Raw genomic sequence first — 10,967 nt, forward strand, 5'->3', positions numbered from 1 at the left:
GTCGGAGCTTGCAGTGAGCCGAGATTGCGCCACTGCACTCCAGCCTGGGCGACAGAGCGAGACTCCGTCTCAAAAAAAAAAAAAAATACAAAAATTAGCCTAGTGTGGTGGCGCGCACGCGTGGTTCCACCTACTCAGGAGGCTTAAGCATGAGAATTGCTTGAACCCAGGAGGCAGAGGTTGCAGTGAGCTGAGATCGTGCCACTGCACTCCAGTCTGGGTGACAAAGTGAGACCCTGTCTCAAAAAAGAAAAAAATATGTACTTTTTAAGAGTTGTGGGACCTGTTAATTATATTGAAATGCTTTCTTTTCTAGGTCATCCATGCCTGGCTTATTATATCATCTCTATTGTTGCTGTTCTTTTTTTCATTCATTTACTTGGGGTAAGTTGTGAAATTTTTGGTCTGTCTTTCAGAATTAACTACCTTTGTGCTCTGTAGCGATCACTTAAAGCCATGTACTTTGTTGATGAATTACTCTGAATTGTTTCCATATATAGGTCATACTTGGTATATAAAGACAAGTCAATATTACTAATTGAGACATTCCTCTGTTGCTCCTTGCTTATAATAAGTAGAACTGAAAGAACTTAAGACTACAGTTAATTCTAAGCCTTTTTGAAGATTATATATTCTTCTAGTAGAAGTCTGTGAATCAGAATGTTAAGAAAGGGTTTTAAGAATGTATAAAAACCAGAATAATTGATTTTCATACTTCTATTTTTTTAATCAGTGACTCTTTTTTCTTTCAAATGAAATCTTACATGAAATTTTCATATATAATATAGAAAAAAGTGGATCTAGTCTGTCAAAGAGAATAGTGAAGCTCAGAGATGTGCCAGCCTGGCCTTTTTCTCAGCTCAAGTGGCAGAATACAGTTTGGAAACAATTGCACTAGCTCTTAAATTCGAAGAGGCAGTCAAACTAATAAATAAATTTGAGAGTTATTTCTTTGGTAGAGCATTAAGGGAAATAACCACAGACAAAAGAAGCAAATATGAGAATCTGTGTGAAATGGATGATATTCTAGAAAAAAAATTATCAAAACTGACCCCTGAAGAGAGAGAAAATCTAAACAGAGCAAAGAAGAAATACAGAAAGTTACTGAAGAAGTTTCCACCCCACCTGCACTAATAACAATAGTACCAGGCCCCAGTGGATTAATGGGGAAATTCTGTTAAACCTTTAAGGAATGGTAACTCTAATACTAAGTGTTCCAGAACATATAAAAAGAAAAAAAGCTTCCAGATTAATTTTATGAAGCCAGCATAACATTGATAGCTAAAGCCCTGCAAGTTATCAAGTAAAAGAAAACTATTGGTCAGTTATATTTATTGATCTCAAAAGAATAACAGAATATTAAGAGAATTCAGCAATAGATTAAAAGAATAATACTTTTTTTTGAGTCTCACCCTGTCACCCAGGCTGGAGTGCAGTGGCATGATCTTGGCTCACTGCAACCCCCACCTCCTGGATTCAAGCGATTCTCCTGCCTCAGCCCCCCGAGTAACCGGGAATACAGGTGCGCACCACCATGCCCAGCTAATTTTTGTATTTTTAGTAGAGACGGGGTTTCACCATGTTGGCCAGGATGGTCTCGAGCTCCTGACCTTGTGATCCGCCCACCTTGGCCTCCCAAAGTGCTGGGATTACAGGCCTGAGCCACCGCACCCTGCCATAATAATACATTTGACCAAGTGGAGTTTGTTTGCAGAATGGAAGACTGGTTCATTATAAGTTGCCATATTACTAGATCATCATCTCTGTATGTGCTAAAAGGCATTTGATAAGATTCCACACCTGTTCTTGATCAGATTCCTTAATAAACAGATGGGGTCAGGTGTAATGGCTCATGCTTATAATCTCAATACCCTGGGAGGCTAAGGTAGGAGGATAGCTTGAGGTTGAAAGTTGGATACTAACCTGTGCAACCTAACAAGACTTTGCCTCTACAAAAAATAAATTAGCCAATTGTGGTGTGTGCCTGTAGTTGTAGCTGCATGGGAGACTAAGGTTGGAGGATGGCTTGAGCCCAGGAATTCAAGGCTGCAGTGAGCTATGATTGCACCACTGCACTCCCGCCTGGGTGACTCAGTCTCTAAAAATAAATAAATAACTAAATCTCTAACATTATAAAATGTATGCATCTCATTCTAAAGGCCAATGTCATCCTCATAGGGAAACTAGAAGCTTGCTATTAAGGTCAGGAATGAGATGGAGGTTTTCTTTTCTTTCTTTTTTTTGTTTGTTTTTTGTTTTGTTTTTTTTCTGAGACAGAGTCTCACTCTGTCATCCAGGCTGGAGTGCAGTGGTGTGATCTCGGTTCACAGGAACCTCTGCCTCCCGGGTTCAAGCAATTCTCCTGCCTCAAGGCCTCCCAAGTAGCTGGGATTACAGGCACCTGCCACTATGCCCAGCTAAATTTTGTATTTTTAGTAGAGCAGGGGTTTCACCATGTTGGCCAGGCTGGTCTCAAACTCCCGATCTCAGGTGATCCGCCTGCCTCCGCCTCCCAAAATGCTGGGATTACAGGCATGAGCCACTGTCCCGGCTGAGATGAAGGTTTTCTTTATCACCAATTATCTAGCATTGCTCTGGAGGGACTAGCAAACACAATTAAGCAAGAGAAAGAAATACGAGCTATATAATTTGGAAAAGAAGGTTAAATTACCAATATTTGGAGATAAAATGATTGTTTACTTTGTTTTAGAACTAACCGAAAACCAATTCAAATTACTAAGTAAGTTTGGTAAGGCAATTGATTACAAAATTAAACAAAAGTCCCCGGTCTGGGTGTCGTGGCTCACGCCTGTAATCCCAGCACTTTGGGAGGCTGAGGCGGGTAGATCACCTAAGGTCAGGAGTTCGAGACCAGCCTGGCCAACATGGTGAAACCCTACCTCTACTAAAAATACAAAAAATTAGCCAGGCGTGGTGGTGGGTACCTGTAATCCCAGCTACTCGGGAGGCTGAGGCAGGAGAATGGCATGAACCTGGGAGGTGGAGGTTACTGTGAGCCGAGGTCGCACCATTGCACTCCAGCCTGGGCAACAAGAGTGAAACTCCGTCCCAAAAAAATAAAATAAAATGAAAACACAAATCAATAACCTTCACATAAACAACTAGTTAGAAAACATAATAAAAGGACAAGTCCCATTTATGATGGCAGCAAAAAAGATTAAATATCTACAAGTAAACAAGAATTGTGCAAGCCCTGGACACTGGTGAAGCAGAGATGCCAGCTGAGGTCCTGCCCTCAGCTCCCCTTAAGCTGAGCAGTGTGGAGAACATCTTGCACAGGCTGCTGACTGCCTTCCAAGAAGCCCTTGACCTTTACCGTGTGTTGGTCTCCCATGACCGGGTGGGCACTGAGCAGTAGCAGGTGTAGACTGAGCTGGCCTCTACCTTCCTTTGGATCCACAGCCAGTTGTAGGCCAACAACTGGGTGGATGGGTCTGATGTGGCTCCAGGCCCTCTCTAGCTCAGGTTACCCCTCCTTACGTACATTGTACTCAGAGCTGCTAGTGCAGGCTGTGCAGAGGAAGGCAGGGGACACTGAGGGCCAGCAGTCCCTGCTCCCGCTTCTGAAGAAATAGATATTTTAAGTGAATAAACTGACAGCTTAGAGGGATAAAAAAGATAATATGCAAGATCTATTATTGAGAATTTTAAGGCTGGGTGTGGTGGCTCACACCTGTAATCTCACCTATTTGGGAGGCCGAGGTGGGAGGATCCTTTGAGCCCAGGAGTTCTAGATCATCCTGGGCAACATGGTGAAACTCCATCTCTACAAAAAATACAAAAATTAGCCAGGCGTGGTGGTGCATGCCTGTAGCCCCAGCTGCTTGGGAGGCTGAGGCAGGAGGATCACTTGAGCCAAGGACTTCGGGGCTGCAGTGAACTATGATTGTGCCCTCTGTCCAGAGTGACAGTGAGACCTTGTCTCTATTTAAAAAAAAAAAAATTAAAATATGCTGTCATTTGTGTCAAGTAGAAAAGTATATGCATGATATGTATAGACTTTCTGGAAGGATGTACATGAAATTAATAGTAGTGCTTTCCAGTCAGGCACGGTGGCTCACACCTGTAATCTCAACAGTTTTGGAGGTGGAGACAGGAGGATTGCTTGAGCCTAGGAGTTCATAGCCAGCCTGGGCAACATAGCAAGACCCCATCTCAAGAAAAAATAGTGCTTTGCTCTAGAGAGGGGAACCGTGGGGCACAGTGGGGAGAAAACCTACTTTTCACAGTATCTGTTGTGAATTTTATATCTTATTCATGTGTTACCTAGCCAAAGATTAATAAATAGATTTTTTTTGTTGTCTTTTGTTTTTGTTTTTGTTTTTTAGTTCGAGGATACCGGAAATGCTTAATATAAATATCTACATTGTCCAGAGATTTCAATGTTTGCTCTGTTTTGGAATTTCAAAGTGGGAGAGGAATCATCTTTTTGGACAGTACCTGAAACTCAAAGTTTATGCCTAAAGGCGTGCATGCTTTCTCCTCAGTTACCTCAGGCATCTTCTACAGTTGCAATCTCTTTGTTGTTAGATGGTGGATTTTTCCTCCCCAAAATTAAAATAGCATTTTCTTCATTATAAAAATACTTAACATTCATTATTTTTTTAAAAAAGACATTATATAAGATTATAAAGAAGAAAAATGACCAGATTCCCACCACCTAAAGATAAGTCCTGTCATCCTTTCAGGAATTAATATATCAATTTCTCATTTACTCTTCTCTCACACTGCTTTGCATACATGGGATCATAAATGGGATCCTATATTTTTTCAAGCAACAGTGTGTTACGCCTATACTCCATGTTTATATATGTGTATTAAAAAATATATTTGTATATATGTGTATATGTAAGTGTGTGTGTGTGTGTGTGTGTGTGTATGATGATTCTTCTCCCGCTTTGAAGGCGAAAGAAAGCACACCTTTATTTAAGCATAAACTTTGGGTTTCAGATGCTATCTGGAAAGATGATTTATCTCCCACTTTGAAATTTCAAAATACATACATATATATATATTTTTTTATTTTCTTTTTTAGTGTTAGGGTCTTGCTCTGTTGCCCAGGCTGGAGTGCAGTAGTGTGATCATAGCTCACACAGCCTCCAACTCCCAGGCTCAAGCTGTCTTCCTACCCCGGCCTCCTGAGTAGCTGGGACTGCATGTGCCATCACCTTTAGCCTATTTTAAAATTTTTTTGTAGTGATAGAGTCTCACTGTGTTGCCCAGGCTGGTCTGGAATTCCTGGCCTCAGGTGATCCTCCCACCTCAGCCTCCCAAAGTGCTGGGATTAGAGTTTGAGCCACTGTGCCTAGCCTGCATATATCTATTTTTAATGACTGCTAAATCTCATTATATGAAAATTTATATCCTAGCTATAAAATTTATTAGCACATGTTTAATTTTTTCTAATTTCAGATGTTTTAAACTAATATTTCCCAAAGTATAGTATGGTATTTTAGGTATTATATGATCTTTTTTCCTGTTTGTACTTATTTTTATAGTTATGGCCTGTGCACCTGGTTTCCCATTTATATGAATGATACAGAGCTTCCTGTTAAGAAAAAGTTCAGCTTGGGAAAAAAAAGTGAATTGTTCAACTTGAGGGAAAAAAGTGAATTAATTGTCCAGGCACCATGGCTCATGCTTGTAATCCCAGCACTTTGGGAGGCTGAGGCAGGCGGATTGCTTGAACCCAGGAGTTTTAGACCAGCCTGGGTAACATGGTGAAACCCTATCTGTACAAAAAAAATTAGAAAAATTAGCTGGGCATGATGGCACACACCTGTTGTCCCAGCTACTTAGGAGGCTGAGATGGGAGGATCACCTGATCTCCGGAGCTCAAGACTGCAGTGAGCCATGATTGCACCACTTTACTGCAGCCTGGGCAACAAAATGAGACCCTGGCTCAAAAACAAAAACAAAAAAACAAACAAAAAAAGAGTAAATTATTTAAAGGGAAGTATTAAATAAATAATAGCACAGTTGATATAGGTTATGGTAAAATTATAAAGGTGGGATATTAATATCTAATGTTTGGGAGCCATCACATTATTCTAAATAATGTTTTGGTGAAAATTATTGCACATAAATCTTTTAAAATCTGTGTAATTTTTTTTCAGGGAAGTGTTTAAAACCTATAACGTTGCTGTGGACTACATTACTGTTGCACTCCTGATCTGGAATTTTGGTGTGGTGGGAATGATTTCCATTCACTGGAAAGGTCCACTTCGACTCCAGCAGGCATATCTCATTATGATTAGTGCCCTCATGGCGCTGGTGTTTATCAAGTACCTCCCTGAATGGACTGCGTGGCTCATCTTGGCTGTGATTTCAGTATATGGTAAAACCCAAGACAGATAATTTGTTTGTCACAGGAATGCCTTACTGGAGTGTTTTCTTTCCTCGTCTCTTTATCTTGATTTAGAGAAAATGGTAATGTGTACATCCCATAACTCTTCAGTAAATCATTAATTAGCTATAGTAACTTTTTCATTTGAAGATTTCAGCTGGGCATGGTAGCTCATGCCTGTAATCTCAGCACTTTGGGAGGCTGAGACGGGCAGATCACCTAAGCCCAGAGTTCAAGACTAGCCTGGGCAACATGGCAAAACCTCTTATCTACAGAAAATACAAAAATTAGCCAGGCCTGGTGGTGCACACCTGTAGTCCCAGCTACTTAGGAGGCGAGGTGGGAGGATCGATTGAGTCCAGGAGGTCAAGGCTGCAGTGAGCCATGATTGCATCACTGCATTCCAGCCTGGGTGATAGAACAAGACCTTGTCTCAAAACAAATTTGGTTTTTCAAGAATTTTGAGGTTTTGACAAGCTGGCCAATATGGTGAAACCCCATCTCTACTAAAAATACAAAAATTAGCTGAGTGTGGTGGTGTACCCCTGTAATCCCAGCTACTTGAGAGGCTGAGGCAGGAGAATTACTTGAATCCAGGAAGTGGAGGTTGCAGTGAGCCAAGATGGTACCACTGCACTCTAGCCTGGGTGACAGAGCGAGACTCTGTCTCAAAAAAAAAAAAGCACAAGCAGAGTGGTAGACACACAAAATGCTCAATTCATTTTTTAAATGATTTTTTTCCTTTGTATCTACTGCATAAGGTTTTTTCTTTTTTTTGAGACAAAGTCTTGCTGTGTCACCCAGGCTGGGGTGCAGTGGCGCAGTCATAGCTCACTGCAACCTTGAACTCCCGGGCTCATGTGATCCTCCCACTTCAGCCTCTCAAGTAGCTAGGACTACAGGTATGCACCACCATGCCTGACTAACTTTTTTATTTTTTGTAGAGAGAACGTCTTGCTATATTGCCTAGGCTGGTCTTGAACTCTTGGGCTCAAGCAATCCTCCTGCCTTGGCCTCTCAAGGTATTGGGATTATAGGTGTGAGCCACTGCATCTGGCCTCAGTTCACTTTTAAAATCAAAATTAGGTTACCTACTTTTTATCAGGTAATGTATAGAATTATTCTTTTAAAAATAAAACCAATTTGGACAGTGCGAGATTCACATTCTGTCACCACCAGTGTGACATGGGTCCTGAACAGCTAGAACAGACTCCAGCCATTAACCCAGGCAGCTTTCAGGTACGTACTCTGTGGCTATTGCCCTGTATGAAAGTCAAAAAGTGATCCATTTTCAGAGATTAATATGTGACCACTTCTATATTATAAGGCCATGGCCATACTCTTTATTTTTCTTTTTGTTTTTTTCTTCCAAAGACAGGATCTCTCTCTGTCATCCACGCTAGAGTACAGTGGCATGAACATGGCTTACTGCAGCCTCAAACTCTTGTCCTGGGCTCAAACAATCCTCCCACCTCAGCCTCCAAAGTAGATAGAACTACAGGCATGCACTACCATGCCTAATTTAAAAAAAAAAAATTTTTTTTTTGCAGAGATGAGATCTCACTGTATTTCCCAGGCTTGTCTGGAACTCCTGGCCTCAAGCGATCCTCCCACCTTGGCCTCCCAAAGTGTTGGGATTATAAGCATGAGCCACCATGCCTTGCCATACACTTTTTTTTTTTTTTTTTTTTTGAGACGGAGTCTGGTTCTGTCACCCAGGCTGCAGTGCAGTGGCGCGATCTCGGCTCACTGCAAGCTTCACCTCCCAGGTTCATGCTATTCTCCTGCCTCAGCCTCCCAAGTAGCTGGGACAACAGGCATCTGCCACCACATCCAGCTAATTTTTTTGTATTTGTAGCAGAGACGGGGTTTCACCGTGTTAGCCAGGATGATCTCGATCTCCTGACCTCATGATTCACCCGCCTCGGCCTCCCAAAGTGTTGGGATTACAGGCATGAGCCACCGTGCCCGGCCTGGCCATACAGTTTTATCACTATTTACATACTTACTAAAATGTTTGGTGGCCTGTAATAGGAAACATCATCCTCATTTGATTGACGAAGAAGTCTGAGGAAATAGGATTGAACTGGTTCTGTTCTTGTATTTGAGTAATCAGTTGTGGAACTGTGGAAGTCATATACCCTCTCTGACTTTTGTAATTACCTTATGTTGTATAGTACTTGATGGTTTGCAAAGTAACCATCTATTCTTGCTTAGCTGTGAGTAAGAATGCCAGGTCTGGAGACAGAATGTCTGGGTTCAAATTCTACTCATCACTTTTTTTTTTCTTTTTTTTTTGAGATAGAGTCTCGCTTTGTTGCCCAGGCTGGAGTGCAGTGGCGTGATCTCAGCTCGCTACAACCTCTACCTCCCGGGGTCAAGCGATTCTCCTGCCTCAGCCTTCCGAGTAGCTAGGACTACAAGTGCGTACCACCATGCCCAGCTAATTTTTGTATTTTTAGTAGAGACGGGGTTTCACCATGTTGGCCAGGCTGGTCTCAAACTCCTGACCTCAAGTGATCTGCCCACCTCAGCCTGCCAAAGTGCTGGGATTACAGGCATGAGCCACTGCGCCTGGCCTACTCATCACTTACTAGCTATTTGACCACACAAGTTACTCAACTCCTATGTCAGTTATGAAGATTAAATTAAATGATCCATTTAATACAATAATACACTTAGAACAATGTCTATCAGTAAATTTTTTCTGTTTTAAGAAACAGGATCTCACTCTGTCTCCCAGGCTGGAGTGAAGTGGCACGATTATAGCTCACTAGCTTCAAAAGCCTGGGCTCAAGCAGTCCGCCTGTCTCAGCCTAGCGAGTAGATAAGACTACAGGCATAGGTTGGTGTTTGACCTCCTGGCCTCAAGCAGCCTCCCAAAGTGCTGAGATTACAGGCGTGAGCCACTATACCCAGCCCAGTGTTATATTTTTATATAATCCTATGAAGTATCAAGGCAGTTATTATCCCTGTTTTACTGCTAAGAAACTTGAAGTTTACAGAGGTAAATTATTTGCCCAAACTTAAACTCTGATCTCAAATCTGAATCCCAAGTCCAATATTCTTTTCACTATATTACAATATTTTTACCATCAACCCTCCATTCTGTCTGCACATCATACAAATGAGTATCTCTACAGAGCTTTGAGTTCCTTTTAAACAAAAGAGATTTTTGTACCCAATGTTTAGAGTAGTGATGCTTGGCTCCATTTTTACAAGGTTTCAAGATTTAATTTGTCAAAGTTCTGAAATTTTCAAAGCAAAAGCAATTTTAATTTAATTGCTCTAAAAAATAAGCAGGTTTATCATTTAGCAATTCTTTAAGGGAGAGTATATCATAAAACTGAAATAGTACTGAATGTGGCAGAGTCAAGTTGAAAATCTCATTACTTCAGAGCAGGGCAGACTTCTCATTCAAACAAATTGAAGTAGAAGTGGTGAGAGTAGAGGTTTCTTTGTGTATGTGTGTTTTATTACTGTACTATATTATATTATAGTTCTGTATATACTATATTATATTGTACATATATATTATTATACAAAGAGACATGACCACTTCGAGGCATGAATTTTTTTTTTTTTTTTTTTTTGAGACAGGGTCTTACTCTGTCACCTAGGCAGTGGCGCCATCTTGGCTCACTGCAACCTCCACCTCCAGGGCTCAAGCAATCCTCCCACCTCAGCTTCCTGAGTAGCTGGGACTATAGGCACCTGCCACCATGAGCTGCTAATTTTTTGTATTTTTGGTAGAGATGGGGTTTTGCCATCTAGGTCAGGCTGGTCTCAAACTCCTGAGCATGAGCGATCTACCGCCTCAGCCTCCCCAAAGTGCTGGAATTACAAGCATAAGCCACTGTGCCCAGCAAGACATGAAATTTTAAAATGTAAATGCTTCTAAGTGACAATAATGTCAACACAAGCTATCAATTCTTCCTTTACAAGTTTAGCTATACCTGTTTTATATTTTTCAGTGTTTAAAATTATTTTTATATTTTCATATTCTGAATTTTCTTTCTTTTTTTTTTTTTTGAGATGCAGTCTCGCTGTATTGCCCAGGCTGGAGTGCAGTGGCGCGATCTCGGCTCACTGCAAGCTCCGCTTCCCGGGTTCACGCCATTCTCCTGCCTCAGCCTCCCGAGTAGCTGGGACTACAGGCGCCTACCACCACACCCAGCTAATTTTTTGTATTTTTAGTAGAGACGGGGTTTCACCGTGTTAGCCAGGATGGTCTTGATCTCCTGACCTCGTGATCTGCCCACCTCGGCCTCCCAAAGTGCTGGGATTACAGGCATGAGCCACTGCGCCCGGCCTATATTCTGAATTTTCATGACAGAAAATGAAAGAAAAAGTGCAGTTGATGGAAAGAAATGGTGGTATAAACAGGAATAACAGGCATATTGTTTCCTCTCTGATTTATTATTTTTGTAAAATAAGCTACTTTTCAGCACCACATATGTTCTGAGACCTGAATATTTGTGACCAAAGAGTAAAGAAGTAATAAACTTTATCTTGCGAAGAGTTATTATTTTGTTTTATTTAAATTTACTGCCCTCTTACTTCAAGTATTTCTCAGTAGTACGTAATACTGCTTTTAAAA

This window comes from Nomascus leucogenys, chromosome 18 (assembly GCF_006542625.1).
Source record: "Nomascus leucogenys isolate Asia chromosome 18, Asia_NLE_v1, whole genome shotgun sequence".
Classification (NCBI taxonomy): domain Eukaryota; kingdom Metazoa; phylum Chordata; class Mammalia; order Primates; family Hylobatidae; genus Nomascus; species Nomascus leucogenys.